This window comes from Corapipo altera, unplaced genomic scaffold, assembly GCF_003945725.1.
Source record: "Corapipo altera isolate COAL_440 unplaced genomic scaffold, ASM394572v1 2b, whole genome shotgun sequence".
Lineage (NCBI taxonomy): Eukaryota > Metazoa > Chordata > Aves > Passeriformes > Pipridae > Corapipo > Corapipo altera.
In genome coordinates, this window is record NW_020884874.1 from 12,366,183 (window position 1) to 12,386,442 (window position 20,260).

Consider the following 20,260-nt stretch of genomic DNA (forward strand, 5'->3'; position numbering starts at 1 on the left):
AGTAAAGAATTTCTTCCGTAAACTTCACCTGTGGAACACTAAGCTCCTAATTTTTATGTAACTTTACTTTCATTTTTTCTTCTTTGTTTTTCTTTCCATTTATTTCCACTCTTTTGACTCTAACTTATACTCTTAAGTTTGTGATAAACAACTTCATAAAAAAATTACATTGCTGATATTACTCCATACAGTGCTTCTATATTTGAATCCAGGAACATGAATGAGCTGTTCAGATAACTTTTACTGATGCATGTTGCCTTCTGGTTTGAACTTTGGACTGTATGGATCAACATACTGGCAACTCGCACACCTAGTACAGGTGGAGCAGGCAATAAAAACAGAGTAGTAACCTCCTTCCAACTCTAAAGTAAGAAATCTGGACCAGGATACTGCTGTTAGATGTAGCATCAACATAAAATAAGTATTGAAAAAGCTATGAGCATGAGAAGAGGTACAGCAATCCAGAGCTGGCTGACACAGCAGTCTACAAATTGAGCTCACCATCTATTTGTTATCTTTCTTTTTCTTTTTTGCCTGTTGTAGGCATCATAGACTAAGGGAATCTTAAGGGATCTCAGGGACGATAATAATATGATTATGTGGAAGCTTCCCTAACATGGATAACTGCATGGTCAAGAGCATGTCGAAACTGAGCACGTGATGGCAATAGGATGCAACTGGAGAAGAAAGTTAATATTTTGAGAGTGATTAAGAACTGTTGAAGCAGGATTAAAAAAAAAAAAACAGAAAGGATCCTAAGTTTGAAGCACTTAATGCAGCAGAAAACATGGGGAATTGGTGAAGGCTGCATAGGGAAGTGTTGCCCAGGGAACTTGACACAATAAGAAAATGGTCATTACAGCAACACTGATGAGACAGGATAGTGTTTCTTCAAGACCAGGTGTCCTGGTCTTGGCCAGGACAGGGTTAATTTTTGCAGTAGCCAGGAGTGGGCATGACCAGGATCCAGAGGTTATTCTATACCACCTCACATCATCTTCAGTGGACAGGGAAAGGACTCCTGAGCAATCAGCTGTGAATTGTCCACTTTTTTTTTCTTATACACTCTGTCATTAGTACTGTTGCTGTTAGAGTTTGTTGTCTTATTTATTTGCTGTTTCCAGGAAATTGTTCTTAACTCAATCCATGATCTTTACCCTTTGTGCATCCAGTTCTTCTTTCTGGTCTGCTGCAGGGTGGGGAGAGAGGGAGGGAGAGAGGGATGAGTGAGCGGCACATGGTTTGGAATGGTTCAGTGGGAACACCCACAATGGGGAATACCATTCCTAAACCATGACACCAAACAGAGTAATTTTGCAGTAATGAAAGTTGTATAGTGAACAAGAAAGGTTACATTTTTGATAAATTAGACAGGAAAATGTCATCAGTTAAGGTACCCCTCTGCAGCACCTTAACCCAGCTGAAGTCCAGATGTTTTCTCCCCACATATTGACACTACAGTCCATGAAACTTCACAGTGAGGTTCTTCAGGGAACCAACCCAGCTGAAAACCAAATCTTCCAAAAACATCTGTTTTGTCTTGAAACAGCATGACTCACTGAACTGCCTGACACACTTGTACCAAAGCACAAACAGCATAAGAGAGGGAGGAAGAACATGGTACCAGAGTCATGGTGAGTAGAGTAGGGAGACTACCCAGGAGACTTGGGGTACGACGTCTTGCATTCACTCCTCTACCAAAAGCTGGGGGAAGAGTAAGACTGAGAAAAAGGATTGACTGCAGGACAATATGTTGGTACAGTGTTAGAGAAAGCTGTAGGAAGTAAAATTGAAGAGTCATTTTTTAGCCAGATAAATCCTGAAACATTTACTAAACATCCTTTAAATGATATAGGAGAGAAAAGAGAAGATTTGATCTCAGGCAGGTGGAGACAGGTAAGGAATTAAAAGGTAGATCTGTATGTTATTATTAAAGACAACACTGCCCTGAAAGCAGCAGTTAGAAAGATGGATTTCTTACTCCTACCTGTGGTCCTTTGTCTTTATAGTCATAATATTACTTTACCTCTTGTCCCATTACTAATGTTTTCTTAAAAGCTTATTGCAGAGAATCAGTTGAAAGTCCCAAATTTCCTGTTATTATTGATGTAATTTCTTCTCTTTGGTTTTTGCTAGAAGCCTGTTTTTAAAATGTTTTCAGCTGCTCCAAAAACAACTTAGACTGGGCTTAAACTCGTTCCTTCGGGTAGTTAATTCCACTCAGAGATTTCATCCAGTCATGCTTTTTCCTTAGCTACAAGGAGTTTTATTAGGCCCCATTAGCTTCGTTGGCTCAAAAGAAACCCTGTTCCAGCTGAGATGGTTTCTAAAATACTCAAAAGATTTTTCATGGAGTCTGAGAAGAGAGCTTTAAATTCGCCTCAGAAACAAGGAAGCAAGTAGTTCTGTGGAACACACATATACTGTGGTCCCACTAAGAAACCCAGCTGCTAGCTGCTGTGCAGGTCAGGACTTGGAAAAATCTCAAATAACTCTGAAAGTAATCCCCCCAAACCTAAAAGCAGGTAAAGAAGAAATTAGATAATAAAGGCAGGAAGAAGTGTTGTGAGCAGACATGAGGAATGCTGTCTCATGTAGTGCAAGACTGAATCACGATAAATAACTTACATAAACTAATTTAAATTAAGAAAATTGCAGCTGCATAGGCTTCAAGATGCTCTTTTCCCATCATGACTAAGTTTTCACAATGCTAAATTAAAAGCAAGCAAAGAAAGAAAACAAAGGCTTAGCAGGTAAAATACTGGAATTCTTTTAACTTTTTGTTTTAGAAGAGACACTCACTACAAACCTCTGACAGATATGTGCTGCCCAGCCAAACCACTTCTCCACCACTTACCCACAACATACCCACATGCTCAGAGCTGGGTATGACACTTCTGCAGAGGACAGCAAAGCAGCCCAGATAAAAGCGGTATCAACATACTCTGAGGTAGAAATTTCATCTCACATCCATCTTCTGACCTAGATGGGGCAGCTGCATCACTGACTTCAGCCCAGGAGGTCACCTCACCCAAGTGGGTCTGGAACACAAAGCTGATCTAGTGCAGCTGAGGAAAAGAGCAGAGGGAAGCTCAACTGTTGGTCCCTGTATCAGCCTATATGTAGAACAAATCACACTGGCTAAGGTCTTATTTTAAAATTTCCTGTAGACCAGCTGCACCAGTCTGTTATTGCACCCCTGATAATTAGTCCACTGCTGAGCACATCTTGTGAAAAATCTGTCCTCTGCTTGAGGTTGGATTCAGCACACTGAGTTAGGATGTAATTAGCTCTCACTAGTGTCCTTTGCACGCGGAAACTTGGGATGCATGCAGTTTGCATACAATTTGGAAAAGGCTGTGATTTAAATAAAAAATAAAAAGTCATGTCTAATAGGAGAAGTGTTATAAAAATACTGAGATTTTCACAGCATTTTTCAGATACATCTGAGTGCATTTTGAAGACAGCAATCTGCTGAACTATATCAGCATCTTCCACAAGTGTATATTGTCAGACATGAGCACCCTGGTTCATTGGCTACCCTTGATCTGAAAAAGCACTGTCATTAATAGCACGTTTTAAGAACACAGAAACAGATTTGTTTATCAAAAACTGTTCTTCAAACCTTCACTCAGTCTATTTTTAGGACAAATAAAAGGTGTTATAACCAACCTGTTCATACTATGGAATGAATTCTGAGATTCTTTCTTGTGCCCTCTGGAAAGTCTTATTATGTACATGACTGACAACGGAAAGTAGAAGATAAGTAGACTTCAGTAGCTGAAATCGTGTTAAGAAGCTGGTCTGTTGACTTTAATATCTGTAATCAGTTTGTCCAAATGAAGTGTAATATGGGCATCTGAGTTGTAAACTTGTACTCAAATCTCAGACTTAAAATATAGGACTATCTACCCACTCTCATGTATTTCTAGGGCATAATGTGACTTCTCTCCACTTCAGGATCCCAGTGGACTAGATTATGAACCAGGTGTGCCTTGCAAGTAAGGGCCCAGAACAAGGAGACTGGCCTCAGCATCACCCCCCAGCTGCAGAAAGCACACATAAGAGCATGTGCAGAGAGGTGCTTCTGAGAGTCTCGTGTTCAGCTGCAGCAATTCATTGCGGTCTCTCTGTTGTGTGTGTGTGAACTTTATTCTCAGATAGCAAAAAAGCCTTTTCAGTCTGGCAATATTAAATCTCTTAGCTAACCGTGTCTAGATAGAGGTGGTACAAGAATCTGGAATGTCCTAGGAGTATCCAAGACTGCTACATAGGATCAAGGCTGAAGACCTCCCAGTTCCTAAATAATTCTTGATGCTCCTGTTCAGGCCCCTGAGCATGTAGCATACTGACCCAGAACCTCATCATAAGTAGCTCCTGACAAAAATATTTTCCCAGTTAAAAATCAAAATTCAGGCAGTTTTTTCACATCCCTTTCTTTTTTTTTTTTTTTTTAACTTGAAGACAGGTTAGATAGGGAGGGAGAACTAAGTATCAGTGCCACGTGAAGAGACAGACTGTAGTATCATCTTGGCACAAACATCAGAACAGCCAGCCATGAGAAGTGAAGCTTTATCAAACCAACATTTATCACCTTCATCAGCTGTCCTGTGAGTCCTAATCAGCTTTGGGCCCCTCAGTTCAGGAAGGATATTGAGGTACTGGAGCAGGTCCAGAGAAGAGCAGTGAGGCTGGTGAAGGGACTCAAGCACAAGTCCTACGAGGACAGGCTGAGGGAGCTGGGGTTGTTGAGAATGAAGAAGAGGAGGCTCAGGGGAGACCTCATCACTCTCTACAACTTCCTGAAAGGAGGTTATAGCCAGGTAGGAGTCAGCCTTTTCTCCCAGGCAATCAGCAGTAGGACAAGAGGGTATGGTCTTAAGGTCTGCCAGGGGAGGTTAAGGTTATATTAGGAAGAAATTTTTTACAGAGAGAGTGATCAGACATTGGAATGGGCTGCCCAGGGAGGTGGTGGATTCAACATCCCTTAGGTTTTTAAGATGAGACTGGATGTGGCACTTAGTGCCACGGTCTAGTAACCATGATGGTGTTGGATCAAGGGTTGGACTTGATGATCTCAGAGGTCTCATGATTCTATGATTCTATGATCTTGTCAGCTAAACATTTTACTCCAAGACTAAATCTAAAATAGAAAAGTTTTGGTTTGCACTTGCTATTGCTACTCAGTGGGCCAAGTTTCACAAAGTAACTAATAATTGGGCTTCTTCAATTTTCAGACCTCCAAATCAACTCCTGGAATCCTTTCTAAGGCTTTTCTTGGCATGGACACAAGGGTTTTTGCTTCTTGACCATAATGCAAGCCACAGAATACAGAGGGATGCTTTGTGCTCTATGACTTTAGGACCAAAGTGATGCGTTCAGACTGCCTGGTATGACACTCAGGTTCAAAAGGACTGTTTCAGCTACCCACTGCCTAAGGCTGACAGATGCTGGATGAAGAAAGAAGTAGACATCATACATGACTTACACATACAGATATATGCACTTCAGATACAACTTCTATCTCTTTCCTCTGGGAGCTGTGGTGGGGAGCTCATAGTGCTTGGTAGCTAGGGTTGTCTGCACAGTGTCTCCAGTCTCTTCTTGACTGGAGGCACACCTCTGGCCACTGCAAACTCTGTGTTAGCATGTCTTTGGATAGCTCCAGCAATTAAAGTCACTCCATGTCTCTGTGCCTCAGTTGCTCCATCCACATAACTCATACCAAATCTACTTGGAGCTGCAAATGTAAGACATGATTAATTAAAGACGAAACGTACTATAGATCTTCAGACAGAAGGAGCTGAGGGAGTCCAACATGATTATTATCGCAAAGTCAACATTACATATTTAGTGATGAAAGGCTCTCAGAGTAATAACGCAAACCTATTGTTGGAATTAACACTCCCGCTCAAATTTGATAGTGCCCTTTGTAGAGGATTTTCATTTGTATTCACAAGAAAACATAAATAAGTGCTCGGGCTGGCCAATCTATTTCCTCTGTAACTGGCAGCATTCACAGTCACTTTATTGTATGAAATAATGTCTTGGTTTTTTCTCCCTTTATCTTGCTTGTGCCTGACCTTCCATTAAAAGTTGCTTGGAAACTGCTTAGAGAATAGTCAGTGGTGCTTCTTATTGATATCTTCCTTTTGTGATTTCTTTGCTATTCTGTTGTTTTGTATTCCTTTCCCAAAGCTTTTTAAGCTAGATGAAGATGAAAAGAAACCAGAGAATCAAAGCCTAATATTTTTTCTTTTTAAAAGGAACAGGAAAACCATCCTCCCTGTATACATTGACATGTTAAAGGAGAAAGAAACGCTTTCCTAATAAATGCTCCAGCAGGTCTTTAACACATGTGTTATTATCGAGTGGTTTACACATTCTCCTTTGCACCTTGGTAATTAAAATCAGGACATATAAAGTAAGTTGTATGACTAAATACACCTTGCAATTGCCATGTATAGAAATAATGGAAAATGGGAACCACTATGACAACCATTTTACCAGAGAGGCTTTGTAAGGGTAGTTAGAGCTGTCTCTTAAAAGAAGGCTGGAGAAGAAGTAGCTCAGAGGATTAGCCACTGGACAGCAGTGACCATGGTGGATAGTAGGAATTCAAGCAGTGGGCTGAAGGAAGGAATTATTCCCCTTTCCATCTACTCTTGTGAGTATATATCTGGAATTTTCAGGGACTTCCTCGGGGACCAGGAGCAGTGAGGGCTCTCCTAGGGTGACAGGGTAGGACTTTGTAGACAGAGGTGTTCCACCACCCCAGCCAGGAGCAGGGTAGCCTGGGAGAGCAGTGCCCTGGGCACTGGATATGGTCAGTCTGCAACTAGTCCAGCAAAGGACTAGCAGGATGGTTAGGTGTATGGAGCATCCAATACAACAGGAAAAAATGAGGGATATGTGTTTCTCTGGCCTGTAGAACACAAAGCAAACAGGTGAATCTAACAGCAGTCTTCTCCCCCTGTATCTACAGGGCTTTATGCAGATGAGAGAGGGAGAGATAGAATTGAAAGGACAAGAGGCAACAGTCACAAGTTGCAGCAATAGAACTGGTGACTGGACATGAGGAAAATATCCTTTGTGAAAACCACTGACACATTTGTCCAGAAAAGCCGGTCAATAGCTATTCTTGAATATTTGGCTTTATAAAGCACTGAGCAACCTGTTCTAACTTTGGAAAGCCCTGTCTCGAGCAGGGAACTTGACTGCTGAACCTTTGGCCAATGCAAATTTATTCTATAACATTATGATTCTATATTCCCAGAGAAATATATTTGCTGTGATAAATTAAATTCGTTCACAATTTTGAGTAGATGGTCTTTGGTGGGAAGGCTGTCCACGTGTATATTCAGTGACAAATCTGGAGAGCCATTTGAGAGGAAGTGATCTTATTCTGTAGCAATGGAACTCACTGTGCTTTGCATGAACTTTCAGCCTTCATCTTTTGGCCATGTGCTTGCCCAATACATCTGCACTAGGACACTAAAATGTCTCCATGCAGGCCTGAAGGTCTAAAAAGTTTTTCTCCCACAAATGTTTTATCCAAATTCACACCAAACTACATCATTGCTCAAATGCAGGTTGGTGTTAGGATTTGTGACTGTCATGGACAAGTAAGATGGTACTGGAATGAAGACATAGTAAGGTCTGCATCTGACGTTATTAAAATTCATGACAAAATTCCACTTTTTGTCTTAACATTTCCACCCTTGTTCACAAACTTCCCTGTATAACTACTTCTATAAAAGATAATGAAAATAAATAAACTTTATAAATTAAGAGGAAGTACTTATTCTTGAATCTCTCTTCCAGTTTTCTCTGTGAAGAATAACGATAACTATGGTTAGTATTGTTTCAAGGTGTATTCTTCAAAACCATAACATTTTAAAATGCTACCTATGACATCTATATTTCCTCATTTTCCTCATTTGTAAGGAGAAAATGCAAAATATGATGTATTTGTAGATGTCTAATTTTTTTCTTGTACTTCTTGGAACCACAGATATTACTTTATTGAAAGTTTCTGACCAGCATGCACATTTTAATATGATTTAACGTGTAGGAATAAGACAGTAAATTTGACCAGGAAGCAGTTCTTCTTTGAGGGAATCTGTGAATATTACTTTAATCTATGTAGAAATGAAGTCAAATTTTTTTTTCTTCTTTTTCCCAAATTTAACTCATTGAGTCCTTTATTTAATACTTCTGAGCATGGTTCTTTGTTGATCACAGTCTGATCAGCTTGCAGGCAAAAGGTCACATCAATTCACAGATGACAACATGCAGCTCTTATCTGTTTCAATCCAGAAATTCCAGGAAATTATCACATGGAGTTCTCTGCATGCCCTTCCAGAGCACTATCTTTCAGGCTAATCAGTAAGATAGTTGCTGGGATCAGATCTACACATATTAAAGTGTTTATTTCCCAGGAGAGAAGTACCCCAGCTCCTTGACTCTTGGAAAATCATATGTTACTTTCTAAGTTGCTCTAGTTTTACTGTCTTCTACTATTCTCAGGTTTCCCTATAGCTGACTGGGTTACCTCATAATTATTTTAATAAATCAGCATATTGCTGGCAAAAATTCTTCTCAAAATCACAGTCCAATTCTGACCTGAATCTGAAGACAGATTTTTACTCACAAAGTATGGATACTCTTCTTAAAAAACAGGCATTATTTCTATGTATTTGCAGAATATCCTTTCACTTTTATAATACCTTCAAGTATTATACTTTGTATATATCCATTGCAAGAGAAATATATGCATCCTAGATCCGCTCCTCTGCACACAACTGGCAGTATGTTTTGTAATCAGCTTTTTTTTTTTAATTTTTTAGTGGAAACAAAGAAAAGGTCTGTTGCAGGCTAGGGGCACTGACTGTTATGAGACCAGCAAACAGATTTTTCTTAGTTTGGAAATTAATTTTGTTTTATTTTACTGTCCTATATAGTCATTTTAAGCACCTTCTAAATATACCCCACCTCGTTCATGACAGTGGTTACAGTTGAGTCACCACACAGACACACAGCTACCCTGCCCCAGACGCTAACAGGACAAACAACTAATATAACATAGAGGAATAGGACCTGTTTCAATAGAAATCATTGGCCATCTCCCTTCGGGGATAAAGACTAACAAAAAACCACAAAAAATTTATGTGGCTAGGCACATCCTGCTCCACAGGGCATGGGACTCATGCATTTCCATGTAGCCTTCCTTTTTCCAGTCCATCTTTCTCCCAACCACAGCTATGCCACCTTTCCTCTCGTTCCTGCTCCTTTTCATCCAGGTGCCTTTGCCTTGCACAGCCTCAGCTTGGGAATATCCATGAGGGCAGGCCCTGATTGTGCTGCTTTGAACCATCTGGCAGGTTTTGTACAGTGAACGCGTGTTTTGCTTCCCCCTAGACCAGTGTATCAGCCCCTACAGCATGTCCCCTGCCCTTTCCACATGCCTTTGCATTTCACCAGGACTGTCCCACTGTCCTTATCATAAGCACAGCTTCAGAGCCTTTCCCTGGGCATGGCCCCAGGTACGTGCACAGCAGTGGCCACAGGTGAGCCTACCCGTCATTTAAGTGTTTCCTCAACTTGCTTGTACAGGAGCACACACACCCTGCCTCGGGGAGAGTGGGGAGAGCATTTTGCTTGGGTGGTTACACAATATTTTGATGGATTCTTTGATTTCAGAGCTTGAGAAAGCAAGGAGCAGGCAGTAGTGGTCTCAATCCACCCTCACTTAAAGACCCTCTGCTATTCACTGAAGCTGGTGTCAAATTAACCTGTTACTCTTTGGGACCCATATTCTGCAATGTACTGAATCTCTGCAGATTGCAGATACATTTACCTGTGGGAATTGGAGATGTATTGTAGGCCAGGTCCACATACACCTCCTTATGCTTAGTCCACAAAGGACTCATCAACCTTGAAGAACAAATTCTGTCCTCCAGGCCTTTTTTCCATGGCTTGTACAAAGTTCTTTGAGCTCCAGATTTAAGTATCCCTCCTAATTAACGATCATTGCACATTGTCTTCAAAAGCCATTGGATTTTGATTAGGTAGCAAATAAAAATGGCTTCATTTTCTTCTCCAGGCACATATTTTCTCTGTCTCCTTAGCAATTAATTGAGTAGACGAATAATAGTCTGTGCACTTTAACAGACTGTGCAGGGAAGGCAATACCAGCCCGGTCACCAAGAGAACTTCATTGCCACTGAGCACTTAGCAAATCTGATCCTCCAGAGATCAGTGCACCCTGTTACACGGAGTCCTGGCAGCTCCCGTGCAGCTGTAGCCTTGAAAGCACAGCATGCAGCCTGCCTTTGCTGTGGATACTTCAGCTCGCTCCTCCATGCAGACCTCAGTCTGGAAGCTGTTATAAGAGAGAGACAGAAAACATATTCTTGTGTCTCCTTAGCCAAATGTGGAAATACTCACCTTTGGAGAAATCTAGGCCAACTCCACTGAAGTTGATGAAGTGGCTCTAGCATAACTAACAGACAGAAATCTGCGAATCAATGAAATATCCTTCCTTTTACTTGTTTTTACTCATAAGATGTGCATTTCAACAGCAAATTTTTTCCGGGGTAAAACAAGGGCGGGAGAAGTCCCTGAAATGTTTTGCTATTCTCAGCACAGTTGTTAGGCAACACATATGGGAGAACAGTGAATGAATATGCCAACTACCTCAACATACATATCAGGTAAAATACAGCATGTAAAATCAAACAGGCATCAAATTTGTGCTGTAATGAAGACATCGAGAACAGGGAGTGCTGGATATCTTCCAGTTCATCTTGATACATTGGTCCTTATTAAAATATTGCTAGGATAGAAAACTTGCTGTCATGCTTTCCAATGAGGTACAAAGTTCAGAGGAACAAGCTGGAGGAAGGAGGGCTTTCAGCGAGTGTTGCTTTTGAATTCTCTTGGCCTTGGAGTGTATTAAGGCATTGTATGTATTAAGTGTAAACAGATCCACCTACATATAACCAAATTCACATCAAGAGGTGCTGAACTTGCTTCTACAGCACTTAAAGCAGGCCTTCAGCTTTTATAGAGATGAAAGGTGTTTTTGTCACTAGCTTCAGGCAAGACCTGAATACCAAACACTTTGAATGTAGCAAAACATGTGAAGTGATTCAACAAGCAAAAATACTTTTAAACACATTCTAGATTCCTTTTTATTGTTCAGTTCTATTTGTTGAATTGTAACAGAAACACTTAGAGTTTTCACGGGAGGTCAACGATCAGGAGATGCTTTGTCACCAGTGACAGTTGTGCATCTCTTCAAATATATTAAAACACTAGAAACAGAATACTGTGAGACATCTCTTCGAGAAGATTAATGGTTCGTCTTCAATAGCCACCAGAATACAAGGTTAATTGATACCCACTGGCATATTGTGAGCACAGCCACAAACACCTCCCCTTCACATAGGCTCCCATCTATACATAGGTGGTCAGAAAAATCATCTCTTATGTTTTTCCTCTCTTCTGAGCAGGGATCCCTACAGTATAAACTATTTCTCTGCTCTGGAGCAGAGTTAGTAACTGTTGCCTTCAAAGGTGTTGGCATTATAAGATTGATCTGGCAACACCAGTGTGCTTTCTACTTCGTATTTCTTCATAAACCCTGACTGTATAATCAAATTAGAAAGCGATTCTTTAGCCTTCTTTTGCAAATTTTACTTCAGATGTTTTCCCATGATGGTCGCAGCCAAGAAAATATGTAAGATTCTGATTAAACAGAATGTTTATCTCATAGTATTACTGTCTGACTTGAATTCTTAAATACCTTGTGGGTTTAATATGGAAAAGCTGGCAGCTATTCACAGGATAAGGCCACAATGCTACTGGTCTGTGGCCCTGATCCTACCAACACTTTTGTTGGTTCTCAAGCTACTCTAGTCACACAGAAATCAGGTCAAGTAACACTAAAAATGGTAGAAAAAAGAGTAAAAAGTAAAAATTATCCTGAATGGTAGAAACTTTTGTCAAGACCTTTCTTGACACAGTAGTTACAGTTGAAAAGTAGATATATACACAAGTAAGCATCTACCATTTGCGTTCATAAAATTAAACATGCCAGTGTAGCCAGGTTCAGGACGTTGCATAATCAATCCTTCAGAAGAAAGCCAGGCGTCCTTTTCTTTTGTGTTCAACACTAACTGCATTACTAACAAAAGAAATTCCAAGATAACCACACTCTGCACCCAATGAAGAACAGCTAGGAAAGGTTTCAGCAGACAAACCATGGTTTTGTGCAGTAAACTCACTACAATTCCCAAAACTGCCACTTTCCTTCTGTGTAATTAATTAAGCATAACAAGTTGCAGAATACTGAACTGTTCTGTGTTTTCATGTGGCACTGCTTTCATTTATGTCCCCATAACACTGGAGGATTGAGAAGCTAAGACTGAGACAGAGGCCTCATACCTGGTCACTGGCAGTTGAAGTTGATTGGAAAAGGAAGTGTGGGGAAGGGAAGCGAAGACTCTGGAAGTTTAAGTGACTTCTTCAAGGACAAGCTGGAGTCTGGTGGCACAGGTGTGTCACAAAGCAAAAATAAAATTGGCTGTCACCTGCTATCTTGTCATACTCTAACTTCACAAGGCAATACTGCCTTCTTGAGACAAGTGTACTGCTGGAGCATCAGAATTTTGATAGTTTTGAATAACTTAAATGTTCCATTTTCCATTGATTTCAGAACAAACTGGCTCAGACCAAAAGTTCCACTTAAAGGCGAAAATTTTGAGCCCCATGGTTTATCTAAATTGTTTAATCTCACCTGCAGAAATACCATAATTTCTGCATTCTTCAAAAACTACAATAATTCTTTTCCCTGAAAAAATCACTCCAGTAATGATTCCTTATTTCTGTATTGTTGCTAATCTGATGAAGGCAGCTGTAGGTGCTGTTAGATCAGTGTGACTATTTTTCCCAAGGCAATTTCAGGCCGAACTTTAGCTGACATACCCAACATGTTAGCCCACCAAAGATCAGGGGAATTCTTGTTGCTCTTCTGTTGCTGGGGTGACCCCTTGCTTTGGTTTAAAATATTTGCTACTTTTTCTCATGGATGACAAATAGATGACCACATTGGCAATGACCTCATTGCCTCAAGATTTGGAAAGGTGTGAGGGGATATTTTTCCAAAGTTTATTAACAATATTGATTTTGTGAGTACTTTTCATTAGGCAAAGAAAAGAAGAAAGCAAAACTCTGACATGGCAAGATGCGCTTACCTCTTGTGCTAAAGAGTTATCTTTAGTTCTTCTTAATGCTAATAGGCACAAAGCTCTTTGCCATTTCTTTTTTCTTAGTCTCATTGTGCCTTAGGCCCCACTGAGCTCTCTTGCAGCCCCACGATCTCCTCTCCCCACCGTGAGGCTCTGCCCCAGTGCCCAGCAGACTACTCTCTCCCAGTTCCCTGCCTGCCTGCCAGGAGCAGCTGTTGGGCCAGCAGATGACTCTCAGATCTCTGAAGGCCTCCTCCCAGGCCACAGCCACCCTGGCCAGGGGCCAGGAGCTGCTGTCACCACCAGACCCATACGAGAAGAGGCACGTTCCCCACTCGGCGTGCCGCCCAGTGCTGTGCCAGGTGGGGCAAATGGAAGGGGAAGGCCACAGAGGCAGAAGTTGGCTCCTCATTCTGTCAGCAGCAGAGCAGCCTTTCCCAGAGATGCTTCTCCTCTTTAATTTTTGTTCTCAATCCCTTTGATGGCAGGAGTCACTTTAAGGACCCTGAACTACAACTTCTTCCTTTTTTGTTTTGTTTGTTTTACTGCAAAAAATAACAATAACAGATTTTTTTTTTTCTTGAAAGAGAAAGCTTTTGAATCACTGAGGGCTAGATAAGATAAATGGACAGAAGTTTAACATAAAATTTTAAGACCTGGCCTTTGAAATCTTTATTCAGTGGACTTGTGTGCATAAATAGTCTTCTAATTGTCATACCCTACTAAGTATCTCCTCCCTTGCAATCCCTAGAGTTAGTTGATGTAATTCCCTCATATCCAAAGAAAATTCAGACAAGAGAAGTCACAAACATTTGCTCACCTCTCACTGAAACAGAAAGAAAGAGATAGTAGGAAACAAGAGCTGGAACTCAACAGAACAAATTAGATGTTCAACCAGAAGGATGAGCTTCAACTTCAACTTCTCATACTTTTTGATTTTTTCCCTTCAAAAACAGGAGTGTGCATCCTTTGTTATCATCTGGTTTAAATTCCACTTTCTCAGTGCAAGAACAAATTAATTTTCCCTTGTTTTCAGTGGGAAATCACTTGGATGTGTTTTCTTCAAGATTCAGATATCTTCCTGCACTTGTTGATACTATCACCTAAAAAAAGCCTTTCCAGGGTTTATGTGTGTGTGTATGTCATGGAAACTGAGCATCATAAAACTACAGTTTTGTCTGGATTGTCCTATCTACTTATAAAATGTCACCAGATGCAGGGATGGGATGAAAGATGCTTTTAAGGCAGAAGACCTCAAACCATGCCTCTTACCGCTGTTGCTGCTGCTACCAGCTGAAAAAAGGGACATTGAGTCCTCAAAGCTGTTAGTTGCTAACAAGGCTGAGAGAGGAAGATGAATAGAACTAAAAGAATAGCTGAAAGGAACTCAAGGAACACACATACCGAAAGGCTTGCCAAAGTACAGGGTGCAGCACTGCCAGTAGCACTCCAACTCCAGTGGATGCTTCTGTATTTATTTTGATATACGGTACGAGAAGCATTAAATGGAACTGGGATCTTAAAGTGTTCAGTTTGTATTGCAGAAACACTGGGCAATGACTGCTCCAAGGCACTACCTCTTGGCATTCTGATTATTAGCTCCTTCACTGTAGCATGTTTTTACATCGAGACACCTCTTCATTACGATGGTGGAAGTGTGCTCATAACTGCAGAAAACAAAATTGAATTGGGAAATCCCTGTAAGGTTTACCCTAAGTTGGCTGGATGTCACAAATGTTTTGGTTTTTTTTTTCTGAGGAGAAGACACCACCTTCCAGAAGGAAAAATGTCACCCATACGAAGGTGAAAACCCTGTACCATACACTGTGCTTGGGAAGATAGATCGAATGCATAAATTGGAGCAGTCAATGTTACAAACCTTAGAGCAAATTATCTTTGGAGTCTCACTCACCCACCTCCAATCAGGCAATTGGAGACCTAAACAGTGACACCCCCCCAAAAAAAAAGAGATGAAACCTCATTTCACAAAGCAAATAAACGTGTTTTACAGCCTATTCATAAGTCCCATCTCAGTATTTTCCTTGGAACTATAATATACATGATATTCAGATTTACAGATGTAAGAAAGTACAAGTGAATCTAAAATTGAAAGAAAGCAAGGCTTGCTTTGCTTGCAGACAGCTCTGACTGGTACCCATCTGCAGCCTTCTCTTCCTGATGAATGGGCAAGAGTATCAACTATATATGCTACACAGTTTTTAAAAGGAACATAAAGGATGCCCATCAGCTAGAACAAGAGAGAAAGCAGTCTCTGTTAAAATACAGCTCATGAATCATTAAAAAAAATGAGGGTTTCATTTTGCTGCAGTTTAGTCATCCAGCTAAGGATACTGTGCCAACAGAGCAACAGATTTTGCTTGTGCCTATGGAGGCAGCATCCAGGTGGGTTGAAAAGGATGCCTGATCAACCTCTACTCCATTCACTGCTTTTATCACTTTTTATGCTGGGAGCTCACATGCCAGGATCTCGGAGATCACATTAGCAGTCATGTTCGGCACCTGCAGTTATGGAGCTGAGGAGGTGACCATGGTGCTGTGATATTGCAGCTGCAGCCCCCTGGACCTTGGGCACTATCAGGCATGGATCCTAGAATGGATCAAAACACGCATCTATGGAAGGAGCAGACAGATTAGAGCTATGGAGTGTTGCAGCTTGTCTGATTTGCCTGAAGGTTTCCCTGTGGGTGGATGTAACCTGCGTGGTGGGGGTGGTAAAAGAGGTGTAGACTGAGCAGCTAGGTTTGGGGGAAAGGGGAGCACCTAAGTGCTTTGCTGAATTGAAGCTTTAGGACTCTATCAGGCTGTGGAACGTGTATGCTGACTGAGTGTCTACGGTGCGCACTGGAAGAAGGAAAACCCATGACTGAATTAGTGCTGTGGTCAGTTGTATGCCAGAGCTGTAACAGTGGAGTTGGGAGGTGGCAAAGGATAATGACAACTGTGCACAGGATTCCCCATTCATTGTGCAGAGCCATATTCTCCCCTTCCAACTCCCCAGACTCTGCCAGTTCAGTTTGTCCTGGAAACACAAGCACAAAGGTGCTGCACAAAACCCGCAGCTCCCCCTTGTTAGCCACTTGGTTTCTCCACTCTTCACTGTGGCGGAAGGCCATTACCTTTGGGCCATCCCTGGCTCTCACTGGGTACAGCCACATGCCCATTGGCACAAGGCTGGGTGCTGCCCGAGGGCTGTGGTGTAGCCAGCCCCCTGCTGCTGGGGCTCTCTGCCTGCTGCTCAGCTGTCCCGTGCAGCAGCCCCAGGGCTAGGGTTACAGGAGTTTCTAACTTTGTGCCTGTCCCAAGGCATCAGGGCAGAGGCACATGATTTTTAATTTATGAGGACACCCATAGAGCTGTCACTTTCAAGGCAGGTGTTGAGAAACTGGCAGAGGGCCCAAGCAAAGAAAAAGACTGACCTCACCCCGAAATAATGGTGGCCAACATGGTCACAGGACAGAGAGCATTGACATAAGTGGGCTTTAAAAATAACTAGGTCATCCTGCTAGACTGGCTTACTGTCTTATACAAAGAAGCTGTGAGGTACCAATTTATAGTAAAAGTGGAGTGTAAACAACTATTCAAGGATTTGAACAAATGTGTAATGCTTTGAGTCATTATTTTATTTAGTTTTTTTAATTCTCCTACCAATCACACCTGTAGACATAGCATCAGAATAAGGCAAACTTTCAAGGTCCATGCACAGCGAGGGCCCCAGATGCTGGGCAGCTGCGGTTCTAAAGTGGTCATTGCTCTGCCCTGTGGCTGCAGCTTCCTCATTTCAGATCCCAGTCACAATAAAAACCTAAAATGGCTGTTGAACTAGGTGATTGCTGTAGGTCTTTTCCAGTTGAACTGTTCTAGTCTGAAAATGAAGCAAAGGTCACAAACACATAAACATTTTGTTGCAGAGGAAATATTGTGAATATGTGCTAATAGAACCTGGCCTTAGGAAAAAAGGAGAGGAAATACAGAGAGGAAATTGCTATTTCTGTACCTAATCTGAACTTTGGAAAAAATCTTAAAGTAGACTGTTCTCAATTTGAGATGAGGCTGAGTGCTTTCAAACAAATGCTGTTTTGAAAACACACTTCACACCTCCTAAGATCACAGCATTTTGCTGCAATTCCTAAGAGGAGAAAAACAAGACTTGGCTTAGACAGAAACTTCAAACTGTTCCAATAGTTAAGAGAATTACTAGGCCAATAGTGACTTAGGTTTTGACATCTGCATCCACAATCACCTATTCCTGGATTTATGGCACCCATTTGATTCTATATGGACTTGAAGAGCACTTACTGCCTCTCCTGATCTGTTTGTCATTGGAGAGAGAGAAAGCATGATTTTGCCGTAGAAAACTCTTATTAACTCTTTCATACCTCCCAAATGGTACAAAGGGAAAGGACAAGAACAAGGACTACATGCTGGCTACTGCAGCTCTGTAAGAACACAGACTGCATGCCCAGGTACACAATAATTAAATTCTTGTACTGGTTAGCACCATTGGTTTTGTCAACAGTGTAACTTCACAACAAACTTCTCTCAGTCTTTGCTTCCTGAAGGAAAACTGTCCCTCAGCGAGAGCATACAGCAGCCTTGTATATAGCCAAACAGTTTTTCTCAGCCAGGAAAACAGAAACAAATAATTGCAACATGGAAAACACTTGCTTTTGCTTTGACCAAGCATGCCTTTGAGTCAGCTGTTTATGGTTTGTCACATAGTGACCGTTCCCCATCGGGGTAACTAGTGAACTACCATAAAAAGTCCAGTATCGCTGGCATTAGATTGTTTATCAGGCTTGTAAGGCAGTTTTCTAAATCAAGACATCATGTTACCAGAGGTCAATAGATTGCTATTTCATGCTTGATTACTTCCATGTTCCCTCTAAAAAGTACTTGCTAATTTTCAGTTACTCAGATAACCCTTAATGATGTCAAAAATGTCTTGTTCCAGTACGACACCTATTCTTTTCCTTCTCTCATTCAGTTTTAGCACTCTTACCTTGTCATCCCAGAAAAGGGCATCACTGTGTTCCATGTACCATGTTCAATTTAAATCTAATTTTTCCATTGCAACTTGCATCATGACCATAACTCCTATCTCTGCAGTTGTGAAAGACTTCAGTAGCTCAGCCCTGAAGACATCAAAGTGAACAGCAAAAAACAGCTAAAACAAATCAGGAGAATAACAATCAGTATGCATTTTAATGTGGGGTGGGGTTTTGGGGTTTTTTGCTTTGTTTTCTTGGGGGGTGGAGGGCATGGATAAAGGAAAACCCTTTTTTGGGCCCCCATTTCGTACGACAGAGTGAAAACAGGCTGTAAGTAGTTTGCAGAATTTCACAACAAATTGTAACGGAGAGGCCAATTAAAGAAACACCCTCAAAAAAGCAGATTCTGTGAGCCAAAACATCTTATCAAAGTGACAGGCCACCTAATTAGCTTCACATGGAATTAGGAGCTTGCTCCCCATTTCTTTTCCAGCAATATGGCCACCCCAATTATCCATATCCTGTTTCATTCATTTTGACTGCAAACATCTCTCCAATACAATAGATCCCTTCTTAATCAGTATCCTACAGATGAGATTTGACAAAGCCATGGTACCAGTGCTGTTGTTTTTAAGTCGGTGCAATCCTTTTAGGTGTTTTCGCTACTACAACACAGCTGAGAATTATATTGACCAGCTGAATGACTATAATTTCTGCAAAGGTAACTAGGAAAGGAATCACCTGGTAAAGACAGCATTCTCAGGCGTATCAAACAGCTATTATAGGCTGCCACAGAGCAACAGTATAGAGTCTACAAGGTGGAGACCGTGTAAACTCTGAGATACCTGTAATTTACCAATGTAGCCCAATCAGTAGATACTTCACATAGTATCTGTTCCAGAAAGATTGGGGTTTTTTTAAATAATCTTTTAGTTGCTTGAGGTCAGAAAAAGGAAACTAAGCTGGGCTTTGCTAGCTCAGGTGATATAAACCCTGGTGGTTTTGACCCTGCAGCAAGAAACAATTAAATAAGACATACAGAGTTTATTAAAGTCTTGGCTCTTCACATTACTGAGACGTTTGGTGGTGATGGCAGTCTAGGCACAGGAAGATCCAACCTTGTACAAAATAGTCCAAGACTCCATTAGAATCTTTTACTGAGCATAAATGACCTCTCCAGATATCATCCATCTGCCTATTAATTATACCACCTGGTCTGGTATTACCCTTCCAAATATTGGATAAAAGCAATATTCAAGGTTTTTAATTTTTAATATTTGGCTTACAGCAGGATGTGTAGTTTTCCCATGTATGTGCATCTAATAGGCCCTATATCCTTAGTTAAGTGGAAGGACAAATATTCCTGAACTAGACTTGTGCTGCTAAATTGCTTAGCAAAAGGTCGAATAACTATTTAGAATTTTGTTAATAAGGAAAATTTGTTAAAATCATATTAGTGGAAATATAAAATGGAGGAGTCACTTAAGTAGTTCTCGCAATACTGATCTATACCTGGAAAACTACCCACAGGTTTCTCTTGGGTCAGTGGGGACACAGAGTGTTTCCAGGCGCAGCTCCATAATTCACCCATTAAGAAGAACAGGACTGAATTCAGCACTTCCAGTACTCAGTGAGCCCTTCTTTATCTCGTGTCTAGGGAGAGGGGTGGCAGGGGTGTGAAATTTGGTTTGGATTGCTTTCTTAAATGTCCAAAAAATGAGTTCTGGGCAAATTCACTAAAAAAACATACTAACAATAGCTCGTTTTTGCTAAAGCTGGTCACAGTTATGAATCAACAATAAACAATTCAGGTGGATGAGAGCATTGCATGTTGCAGTTTTGTACCCGACTACCTAAACATAAATAATCTCCAAACAATAGCCAGAGTTGCTGGGAAGCTACTTGAAGCTTCATGATTATCCTCATTATGTTACAGGTTACATAGGTTATATGTTTGAAGGTAACCCATCAGCAGACATCTTCATTAGATATTTCCAG

The 20,260-nt window shown here is 41.0% G+C and overlaps 1 long non-coding RNA gene across 2 annotated transcripts in view; it reads right to left on the reverse strand.

Moving 5' to 3' along the window:
• The window catches only part of LOC113942779, a 60,080-nt gene that overhangs the window by 31,421 nt on the left and 8,399 nt on the right, over nt 1–20,260 (reverse strand). The window contains exon 3 of one of the 2 annotated variants that reach the window (XR_003526049.1): nt 1,708–1,774. The exons of the other annotated variant lie outside the window; for it this stretch is intronic. This is a non-coding gene — a long non-coding RNA (uncharacterized LOC113942779). Of the gene's footprint in view, nt 1–1,707; nt 1,775–20,260 lie in introns of those variants that run through there. 2 annotated transcript variants of the gene reach the window in all.